Here is a 12,787-nt window from a genome sequence, read left to right as displayed (position 1 = left end):
GTCACATGGCAAAGCACTATGTCATCATTGGTGATACGTTATATCACCGAGGGGTTGATTCAATCCTTCGGTGTTGTTTAACCTTAGAGGAAGCAAATTCAGTGCTCAATGATTTCCATAGTGGAGCTTGTGGTGTTCATCTTTCAAGGCTTGCTACAACCCAGCGTATCTTGCATGTCGGCTATTTTTGGCCTTCGCTCTTTAAAGATTGTGTTGAAGCGGTCAAATGCTATCACCCCTGTCAAGTTTATACATGAAAGATGCATGCACATCCAGCTCCTCTTTTCCCCATTTTCACTGTCGATCATTTTACTAAGTGGGGTATTGATTTTAAAACTTGTAATCCACCTTCAGCTGCAAATCACAAGTACATTATCGTGGCCGTAGACTACTTCACAAAGTGGGCTGAGGCCATTCCCACTTATAAAAATGATACAGTGGTGCTGTTCTTTTTTAATAAGATTATCTGAAGGTTTGGTATCCCAAGAGAGATTGTCACTAACCATGGCAGTCATTTCCAAAACCAACTAATGTTTGAATTGGCTCTTAAATTGGGTTTCCGACAAGAGCACTCGTCTCCATATTATCCTCAGGCTAATGGAAAGGTTGAGGCAGAGAAAAAAACCCTTAAGACAATGCTGCAAAGGACAATGGACAAAAATCGGTCCAATTGGCATCTTATATTGTATCTGGCTCTTTAGGCATACCACACCTCCATAAAGACTACTACAGGTTTTACACCTTTTCAATTAGTTTATGGGATGGAAGCTATGTTTCCTGTTGAATGTGAAATTCCATCTCTTAAGTTAGCTATTGAGCTCCTTCCAGATACCTCTTGTCTCGAAGAGCACCTCCTTCATTTGGAACATCTCGATGAGCAGCGTCGAGATGTCGCCACAATCAATGAGGCTCATAAGAAAAGGGTTAAAACTTAATACGATAAATTTGTCCATCCTTGAGTCTTTTCTAAAGGCGACCTTGTCTTAGTGTATGACCAGAATAAAGATGCCTTGGGGGTAGGTAGGTTCAAAACTATGTGGTACGATCCTTTTATAATTAAACAAGTTTTAGAAAAAGGGGCTTATGAGTTAATCTATTTTGAAGGAAAGAAGTTGGCAGAGCCCTGAAACAAGATCTACCTCAAGAAGTACTTTGCTTAAGTAGCAACTAGGCAATGGCTTCTTTGTACATTTTGTATGTTTGTACATATTTCATCGGCAGTTTTTGATATTGACACTTTTTGGTCTACTGTGGTAGGTGTTGATGGATGGCTCGGTCTATTTTGGATTCATTGATGGTGCTAGTCGGCACACTCGGAACCTCACTTCTGCAGCTTGGGTAATATACTATCCAACTAGTCAATTGATGGTGTCAAGGGGAGTATGAATTGATCCCACTTCAAATAATATGGTTGAGTATACTGCCATCATTAATTTACTATTCGAAGCAATTTCTTATGAAATCTATTCATTGGTAGTCTATTTTGATTCACAATTGATAGTGTCGCAATTGAATAACATTTATCGGGTAAGGAATACATGTTTATATTGCTAGTATTTAAGGGTGAGGTTTTTGCAAAGATAGTTTACTTACATTAATTATTTACACATTCCAAGATCTCATAATTGGTTAGCTGATTCTATTGCTAATCAAGCATTAGACTGGCACATTATTCATTCATCACAATGAAATCAAGCATCAAAAAGTCGGAAATGTATATATATATATCACAAAATATATCGAGTGTACATAAGTGTGTCCAAAATAATATACAAAAACTAGGGCTCAAATGCCCATAATCATGTCCAATATATCTAATGCCCCGACTCAAGATGAGCGGCTAAGCATGCAACTCTTGCTTTGGCCACACAAGTAAGAGTGTGACCCCAATCTCGTGGCATGCCAACCACATGACGATACATGTCTAAAGAGAGATCCTCTACAACCTCCATCAGTACTCGATGAGTTACTCCCACCAAGTGCCGCTGAACTATGTGTAGAAGCCGCTTTGTGTCCATAGCCACCTATTCAGCACCTTCACTGTAACGTCTATGCCATGGGAACCCATCTGGTCGTACCAGCCCAATATCTAGAAAATGATGATCATGTTATTCATTTGAATCCTATCAAAAATATTCTTCAAAATTCATTATTACATTTGAAAAATCATAAAATTAAAAAAAAATTGTTACCTATATCACCCCATGTTGTAGTCGTTGGTAAGGCTAGATCAGGATCTCCTTGAAATTCCATCCCAACATAGGGGTAGTCATATACGACAATGACCTGTTGCTCCCACCAAGAGAAGAAGTCATCATTGAAAGCAGTTTATGGAACATCCCCACCTCCTAGAGGTTTCATCAAGCTAGCCCACCTACCCATTTGTGGATCCCTTGGGGTGCTAATCGAAACTGATACTCTAGGATGGAATGCTAGGACTATCTCAAAGAAGAAAGAGCACAAAATGGTACCATACCCGAAGTTTTTGATCTGCCCCTTCTTGATAGAAGTCAACTGGCTCTTCAAGTTGGTAAGAAGAGGAGTGCACCAGTCAAATACTGTGGTGAGGCAGTCTACCACCAAGCTCATGGCTAGCCGTGAAGCCTGATGTAAGGAATCTGATCCATTCACTCTGGCTATAGTGAACAAGATGATCCTCAATGATAAACTTTCCACATGCTTGATTGGAATTTGACTTCCAACCTTTTGTAGATGACCTGAGAGATATATATGCACGTAGTCCTCGATAGAGAGACTGCCTCGTGATCTTCCCGTGGAATGTACCATCTCTCCCCTCCGGGAAATGCCTGTAATGCAATAAATATCCTCAACCTCTATCTTCAGTGGCATTTGATCAATCATAAATGAGTCATCCTCGATGCTCCAGTAGTGAATGAGCATTTTGAGCAAGCGAGTGTTTGCTTTCATATTTGACATTTTAAAGAACTTTAGCAAACTGCATCCTCTTAAGGCATCCAGGGCATTAGGATTATTCATAAAATCATCATCCACTAAGCTTTTTCCCCCCAAGTGACTGGCATCCTGAAGGAAAAAACAAATTTGGAATGTTATATTTTTGTTTTTAAGTTTTCGCAGCGTATACGTGGGTCTGTTTCATACCTAGTCGCGTGTAGAGCTTGCGTATACACAGGTTGCCCATATCCAATCCACGTATATGCTGTGACAAAATTTTTAACTATAATTCAATGGCGAAACATGAATTAAAAATTATAAAACCAATCACAATTTAATGAAAGACGAGTTTAAGGGTTACCTGGTGATATTAGGAAGATTTGAACGGTCGAATTTGGCGTATGGAAAAGTTTACTCCTTTTGCTCCACTCCTTTGCTCTCAAATCAAATAGTGATAATGGTGAGTCTAGAAACTATTTTATTGGCTTTGAAAATGAAATTTTTTTTCAAAACTTGATTTTGTTTTGTCTCATGTAACTTTTAACTTGGGAGCTTGGAATGTTGAGAATGGTTTGAGTTTCAGGAAATTTTGGACGCTTTTTCAACAATTTCAAGATGATTCCATAACTGCTGGCCCATCATGGCAGGTATCATTTTCTCACTGGCATATAGGTTAGGGAAGCCATTTTTCTGTTGCATTATGCATACTAGCCTCCATTTGTCGATACACTTACCACAGGGCCGATCCCATCGTGTTATGGTTCGTAAACCATCTTCACTCGCCGATCTTTAAATCATGACACGATGGTAGAGCCATCCTTTTCATGGGCATCATAGTTAGCTCCTCACTAACATTTGTTTCCTGTGTTGCTTCGATTTGAGTAGGCTCAAGAGTCCTTTGTAGTCCTACCATGACTTATGCGATGAAGACTCATTCCTCTTTGCTTTTTCGCTTCGTTCTGGCCTTATACCTTAGAGGCTCCTTTGTGTTGAGTTGTACGACTACATTGCATTTTGACCATTTGCATCTTTTGGCCTTGAGCGAGCTTCACCTAGACTTGTGTTTAAGCCAACTTTTGACTATGAAGACTACAAAATCAAACTTTCATTCCCTTGACTTTAGCAACTTAACACACCTTGACCCATGGAAGGAACACACCTTTCAGTGTCTTTGACCAGTTTTCACCTCCCTGCATTGAGCATAGCATTGTTCAAATCTCGGGAACTAGATCATTTGTTTCACCGACACTTGTTCTTCCCACTATACTATAGCATTCTTTTATTCCTTTTCCAGCTTAAAGAAAAAGACCAAAAAATTATATATTCCAGAAAAGAGCGAGAACTAGACAATATTTCCATTTATCGTTAGCAGCTAGAGGGAGTTTTGTTGCCCTTGAACAAAGCACTCAAAACAAAGTCTCCTCCATTTGGGCGGGATTTAGTTTGACTTAGGTATGCCTTAACCTTGTTATTGAGTCAGTTCTCCCCTGATTGGTTATCTCTTCCAATCATATGGAGGGTTTGTTTGTGCCTCCTACATGACGAACTTATACAAAGTTTTTATATGCTGCCACATAGTCACATTGAGTTGTGCTTTTGTACAAGGTAAGTTAGCCTGAGTCGACCTCTCTGCAATGTATCTTGACTCATTTTTTTAGTTAGCCATCCTTGGTTGTCATTATCTTGTCTATCATCACATCATTTATCTTGGTCCTTTAATCGTGCCAGTTTGAGAAGGTCTACATTGACTTCTTTCTAGCAGGTCTTTTCCTTATCGACGATGACATCTTGCTCTAAGGACAGGCCTAGAGCCGCACCCTAGCCCTATTTTCATTATTGATAGGTCACCTTGTGCTCAACATCGATTAGTATCATGGGTCTTTGAGTGAGTGGTTTCCCTTGTGTTCGACATCAGCTTACATTATCACACATTGGGATTCGTGTAGTACCTTGGTTTCCATTTGACCCTATTGGTGGATACCTTGCCTCTGTGTTAGCTTTCATTATTGGTTGGTTTAGAGGGTTTCTGTCATGCGCTAGCCACATCTTGTCTATGCCGGAAACGTGCTTCAGTTGGGTTACTACATATTTTTCGTTCGATTCCTTCCACATTATTGGCCTATGGGTTACATTCATGCTAGATTGATGAAGGATGCCTTAATTCCTTCCTTCTAGTGGATCTTTCCATATCGACTATGACTCATTGCTCTCGGGCAAAGATCTAGAGTCCATTTGGCAGTACCTTGGGGTTTGTAGTCATTAGTGGTAGATCCTTCACTATTAATAGTGGGAAACCATCATTGTCTCCTGATTGATAGATTCTTACAGGTGTTCGACTCCAGCTCATCTATTCACACTTGTTAGATTGTACTGGGTACCTTAATGCTCATTATCATTATTGGTGAGTGGTCTCACATTTGTTAACGGTATACATCAATGACCAGTAATCAAATGATTTCTCACATGGTCGACTTCAGATCATTTATTCCCATGGTGAATAAATGTACCAGGGCGTCAGTGAAGACCTCAGGTTGCATCAGCATTCATTGGATCACTTGACAGTTTCTCCTATTGCTGCTAGTTGATATCACTCTACCTTATATGTTGCAGTCATTCATGGAAACATTCTATATGTTGGTACCTGAGTTTGCAGTGGAGTACCATATTACTCAATCATGTTCATTTGGTACTTTTGGGATCAGTCTTTGATATTAGTGATCGCTTCATCCTTTAGCATCATTGACATTCTTATATGTGATATTCCGACATGTACTTATTCGATCATGATCAAATGATCCATTATGTATTTTACAGTCTTTTATACTTGTATACTTATTGGATCCACTTGTACCTGATATGTGGACATGATTTACTTTCTCTAAGAATGGGTATGCCTGCCTCAGATAGTGTTTCTTTTTTATCTCCTTTTGTGGCTTGGCAGGCTGAACTCTGGTGAAGTCCTTCTCAGTTTTGACAGGTTTCCTTTCCATGCACTTACATAATACATTTCAGCCATCATGTACTCCTTCTGACCTCATGTATTATGGGGCAGCTGTTATAGCTCCAAATATCACATTTGATGTTTGTGATGTTGCACTCATGGCCTAGGTCAACCCCTTCTTCTAGACTTGGTCCAAATACTTAAAAAACAATGTTTTACTCCCTATACGCGACATTTCCATGAGCTAAACATGTGTGTATGCGGGTCTGTGTATACCCAACCTGCATATATGTCTTAAAACACTTTAAAAAATTTAAACCTCCTTGAATTTGGTTGGACATCATGGGTTTTACCTGTTGATTAACTATTAGTGCTCGTGGCCCAACTGTTCCCAACGAATTCCTAACTAAAAAACTACTTTGGGAGAAGTATAAAAAGGCTTCAATGGGAAGGCCTAAGGGAGGAGAGAAGAGAGAGAAAAATCACTCTGCTAAGATTATCCCTGACTAGGTATGAAGATGCTTATGCTTCCAACACTTCCCCCATTACAGGAAACCCTTGATTCCTTGAGTTATGATGTCTTTCCATTAGTTGAGATATCTTGGAGTGAGTCATGGAAGGATTTTGTTGAAGGCTTGAGATTGGACGAATCCGGAGGACGATTCCACTTGGAGCCTACAAAAGAAAGACTCAGGTGAAATCATTCCGTACTATATTTTACTTATCTATAATAAAAGAAACACTTGTTTTGTTCTTGATATTAATCTTCTTCATGCTTATGATATCAATGTTATGATTTACATATGAGTAGATGTTTCAATCGTATAACTAACTGCCTTTCAATATGATATGAAGTTGATTTTCTTTTGATGCTTGGTCCATGTACTATTATGTTTTCTTTATTTGATTGCATTGCAGGTTGAAGGATTGAAAGGAACTCCAAGAGGATTTGGACCCTGGCTAGATCTACCCAAACGAAGGACCCCTAGGTGCACCTCTCTTCACGTAGTTCATTTATATTAGGATCATGGCTGTGTGGAATGCTTTCTTTTCTTTATAGATAACCCCTGCTCTGCTAGGGTATTGACCCAAGACCTTAGGGGACCTTTGTCCGTAACACAAACATCCCACATTTGGGAACCTATCACATTTCACAATTGGTGGATAACCATGGTTTTGAATATGCTGGACTTTTGTTTTTCCTACAATGTGTGATTGTGATCTACGATCCATCGCATTGCAACCTGGGTATGTTGGGGGTGCGATTTTCTGTAAACCTTCCCTTCGTCAATCTGCATTGGCAATCCATCACATCACACCTCCAGTTGATTTTTGAATGTATTTCCACCTACATTATCGCATCGCACCCTGGTTTTTCTAGGACCAATTATTAACGCCGATGCACTTGTCATTTTGATTTGTGACATGCACGGGCGAATGGTGGCTTGCCACTTGGCCCATCCTCATTAGCTGAAGGGCCTTGCCACATCATCCAATCCTGCCATGTGTCCAAGTCAAACCTCAACTTTGACTTGTTGTAACGTCTCCTTATGAGCTCAGATTTTATTTCATTTCACACCACTTGGTTCAGAATGACGAGCTCTTCAATCTCAAGCTAGATTATCTAGATTCTGACACTTTTATCTTTTAAGCCTAATTTTGAGCATCTGATCACTAGGTGTAGTCATATATCCAATGTAACCAAGCAAGTTATGTATTCCTTGCAGAAATATACATTTCATATGTTAGCAAGAGAAAAATATCAATAATTAAACTATGTAGAAAAATTCCATAGTTATTATGCATATTAATTTCTAAAAATGAAAATAGGAGAAATTTAAAATCAGAAAATTTTATGTTAAAAGAATTTTCTAATTGAAAATAGAAATTATTGTAATATGTACAATCTAAGGAGTTAAAGATATTACCTTTAAGGATCCACCAAGGTCATTATTATTTAACTGTACAAGATGGGAAGTATTAACATCAATTGTTTCTAAGAATTTACAAAAACAATCTTTTTCCCTCATGAGACATTGACCGTCATAATGAAGAGAAAACACATGAAGATCCTTAAATGAATTTATTATATGTATATTAAAATCAAGGAAACTAAACAACCCACGATTAACTAAAAGAGTAATAGGGTCATTTGATGATTTCAACAAGCCTTCAACAAAACAAGTATTGTATAAAAGATTGTCATAATTCATATCGAAACATTGTAATGAGAGTTGATGATCCAAATCAGAATATAAGGAAGAAGGTTTGTGCTTAGAAATTCAATCAAATGATCAAATCTCACGAGTGTTAAATATCACATACTTTTCCAATGATTTATGAGAATCTTGAATATTGTGAAAAGGATGTGTAGAGGTTTCTAAACTGGTATCAATAAGTTATTGATCATTTAAAGATACTCCTTTCATTTCATTATATAATTCATTCTTAAGATTTGAACTATTAAATATTCCAAGTGATTGACACATACAATAGCTATGATACCCATAAATGAAATCATCAATATGAATTTCACTTGATAATTCGTTAAATGGTTTCAGGTTTAATAATGTGTTATCTATCGATGAAATAGGATCTAGATCATTTTCAGAAGAATAATTATCATTATGATTATTCATTAAATCCCGATATTCCATATTTTGATTGTATTAAACATGACTTATCTTCACAAACATTAGGAGGTACTGTTAGCTACCTATACCAATAGGTTTCATATTTCATGATTGGCTATAGAAGTTCCAAATATGCTCTGCTTTGATGATTCAAAGATCACATATTTCCAAGAGAATCCAATCTGTGCTTATAGCTTGGTATGGACTTAAATTTTGATGGATGGTCCAACAGTCTAATCTGGATCATGTCATGTTTTAAATTTTCAGTTGTAGATTAGAGAAAGAAGTCTATCCAAACTGTTTAATCTTGGCAGACAAGTAGTTCAGGTAGAGAAGAAAAGGCTCCCAACAGCTTAATCTGGGACCTTGGAAGAAGTAAGGGTAGAAGTAGATAGAAAAAACAAAAGAAAAAGCCAAATAAAAGAAAAGGCAAGTAAGGGTCTGCAAGTCCAAGTGCACCCTCCAAGAAGAAATAAAAATGCTAGGCAAAGTAGCTGGGTAAGTAGATGGGGTTGCAGAAATGGTATTCATTCCAGATTGAATCTTGCTGGTTTAAATAAGAAAAAGCAAGGCAAAGGAGCATGTCTAATTCCCCAAATTCCCCTTCCACTCTTATTACTAACATCCCTTCATCCATGGAGATTGATGAGAAATTTCTAAGGTTTTATGATGGTTCTTGTTCATTTAAAAGCCACATTTCCTGTGTAAAATTCTTTTCATTTTGATCTACTCCCTAAACTAAGTAAGTTTCAAATAAACTTAGTAATTTTCCCCTTCATTCTCATTTTTCCCCATACTAACTCTAACTCTACTATGTAAATCCCCTATGTTACCTTTCCCCTACTAGTACTAACACCATGGTGTATAAACCCCAAATTTTGTATAAATATCCCTCCCCTGGCATTATAGCCATATGTTCTCTAAAAAAGGAATCAAAATGACATCTGGTCACTTTGATGAACCTATACCTCATCTTTATCCCTTGTTTCAATTCATTCCACTCATTAAACCGTCATTTGCAAAGAAAAACCCTATAAAAACCCCTTCCTACCCATAACCCCTTTGAAATTATGAAAAAACCCATGAAAATCCCGAAAAAACAACAAAAACCCCCTTCCCTATAGTTCTCCGCTGTAAATATTTAAATGAATATTTAATTAAGGCCGGCGGGGCCCCCAAACCTGCACGATCCGTCAGAGGGCCCGCCAGCCGTCGATCTTCCGCCACCCATGATCCAACGGTGGGCGGTCATTTCTGTTCCCCGACCTGCCGACCTTTAGCGTCTGGGGAAAATGGTTTTCCGCCCCATACAGGGACGCGTGTCAAACGCTGGGGTTGTTCGGAGCCCCCCTCCCCAATACCACTCATCAGCAAAGACGGTGCGGGGAACCCACGTACCACCATTCCGATACCGTTGTCCCTTATGTCATCGTTGCGTCATCCTGACGTAGCACCTTTCGCACACCCCCGCGCCATGTGATCCTCCACGTACTCCTGCCACCTTATTCACCCGCCACCGTGTCCTGCCACCCTGGCTCACACCTGAGCAGCCACGTCACCTCCGTACCTGGGCCCCGCCATGACGTCATGCTGACGTCATCGGCGGAAAAGCGCCAAATGCATACTTTTTCCAAATTTAACGTTATAAACGACCAAATGAGCCATTTTGGGTCATTTTCACGCGCAAAAGAAATAGCCGTTGTCAACCAGCTACCGCGAAATTTGTCCCCAGCCATCAAATTCAACATTTCGACCGCTACAAGTCCAGAATTCGACGGCATTAAACCTCCACAGCCCGGCCCGCAAGCTTCCAAGCTAGTTTCTCCAGGTATTTCACCAGTTTTCCCCACTTTTGCCCATGCATTCCAATTCTTTGTAAATTCACCATTAAAAAACTGGTAAAAATCCTAAATTCAACTCTGCTTGTTACCTAAAGTAAGCCCAAGCAACTTGCACTACCCCTGAACTATAATTCGACATTAGAGCGGTCATTCCACGGGCTGAAACCATAAAATTGTCCTCGAGGTGCTCGGCATTGTTCCCTTTTGCCGAGTACAGGCCAGCTATATTTGTACCAAAAGAAACCTCATTACCTCTGCAGCTTACCCTTGGCAGTTCACGTCCCTGAGAGGTTGCAGCAAACTGCAGAAACCAGCTTGCATTTTCACTGAGAAAAACACTTCAGACTTGGTCTGTATTGGTCCTATTACTCAAGCTTTTAAAAAAAGACTTTGTAAACAATTGCCATCACCTTATTTCAAATCAAGTTTTACAATGGCTGCTTCTGCATCCTCATCCCTCAGTGTAGCTCCATTGAATCCAACAAATAGAGAGCTGGGAGCCTTGCCATTGGTTGACAAGGACTGTCTTATTGAAGACTTTGAGGGCAATAGGGACTTCTTGCAGACTTTCAGTCAGTTGAGAGAGGACTATAAGGATGGTCATGGTACACATGGGATATGGGAGTCAAACCTACCATACTATTGTCTCCCAGCTGTAAATGTCTTCCCTGAAGTCATTCACCTATGTGCTGAAAACTATAATGTGCAGCACAGAATTGTTAGCACTCCATCTGGAAGGATCCTTTTCTACATTAATGCTGAGTCTATCAACAAAATGTTACATTTTGATCAGACAGAATTGCTAATCCCGTTTTCCATGAGCTATTAGCTAGAGACTGGTGAAAAGATGACCAGTGAGGAGATTCAAAAGGTCACCAGAGATTTCATGAGACCTGAGTGCCAGCCTACAGAGCCACCTCCTTACCTGGGTATCCATTTCAATGATATAGGTAGGCTTTTACTGGACATGATTGCCTATGTGCTAGGATACAAAAACAGTGAGCATGTGGACAAAACAATGCTGGTATTTCTATCTGCATATAGCCCACGCCAACACCCTGCCGGGAAGTATAACTTTGCTAAATTCATTGCCAATAAGATTCATGATCAGCTGAGCAAGGTGGACAGGCAGGGGGTCTTCAGGTACTCAGCCTATATTTACCACCTATTCATGTACTACCACTCTGAAGCCTTCCCATGCTACATCAGAAGGCTAGATCACAAAGGGGAAAGAAGATCTGTTATCTTCTGGACCTCTGTCTTTCATAAGGTCACAAACTCACCCTATACCTACTGTGAATTTGTTGACCAATTTGTGTACCTATGAGGTTATTTGCCTTGGAATATTACAGGCAGTTGATTCAGTCAGAACTCACCCATTTCCACAGCGCCAAAAAGAAGGCCCACCTCAAGTTCAAACACGAGTTGGGCCCCTTCATCATGAATAAAAAAGAAGGGTGGGAAGAGGCAGATCTAATCCTCAAGGATAAATACAAGTTATCCTATAGTTTTCGGTGGGTCCATTATGACCCTCAAGGTTTCATCACTGCTAGAAGAAACAAGTATAGGCTTATAGGCATTAAACATTGCCAGTACTCTCACATTGAAAAATATGCCAACCTGCAAGAATGGCAGATGGACACTCTAGTTGAAAATCTAACTGAGGAAGAGAGAATGCTAAAGAGTAGGAGGGAGCTTGAAAAGACTATTGACCTAGACTATGTGCAACAGGTACCTTTCAGACCGCCTTATTCAATAGGAGAAGGGACCTCGGCTACAAAGACTGCACCACAGGCACCTTCTACATCAGCACCAGTGTTAGATAAAGGCAAGGGTATAATGGGTACAGAAGAGGAGGTAACAAAAGAAAAGCCTGCCCCTGAAGCAGAGCAGCAAACAGGGCAGCAACAAGAACAGCAGCAAGGGCAAAATGTCCCTCCACAGACTCAGCTACCAGCAGCTCCAACACTGCAAATTCCACCTCCACAAAAAGAGCCAGTAACTGCCCCAATCTTACAGACCCCAGCACATGAGGAAAGTGGAACTAAAAGAGATAGAGAAGAGTTCACTCCTCTCAGTGGATCCTCCCACCAGCCAGAAGCCAAAAGGCAAAGAGCAGACTCCCCAGAGGTAGAAGACATTACTGATGATGTCTTGGAGAGTGAAAGAAAAGACAAGGAGGGCAGTCAACACACAGGTACAAGCTCCTTTCAGCAGGAGCAAACTTTACAACACGGCTTAGAGGTGTCCTCCTCTTCCCAGCTGACCAAGAAGCCCAAAAGCACCAAGGCTTCTTTCAAACAGATAAAAGCTCAGAATGAGCTGCTAAGGGCCGAGGTCTACAAGCAATTCGTAGATGCAACACCAGCCCAGCAAGAGAGACTATTGTCGGTATATGACATTCAGCAGGAGAAATTGCTCCTGAGCCACTACAAGCCAATGGGGCCGGAGCCCAAGAC

Source organism: Pinus tabuliformis, chromosome 4_1 (genome assembly GCF_031772625.1).
Source record: "Pinus tabuliformis cultivar Carrire ecotype Pingquan chromosome 4_1, CPIR1, whole genome shotgun sequence".
Taxonomy (NCBI): Eukaryota; Viridiplantae; Streptophyta; class Pinopsida; order Pinales; family Pinaceae; genus Pinus; species Pinus tabuliformis.
This window is presented reverse-complemented; position numbering follows the sequence as displayed.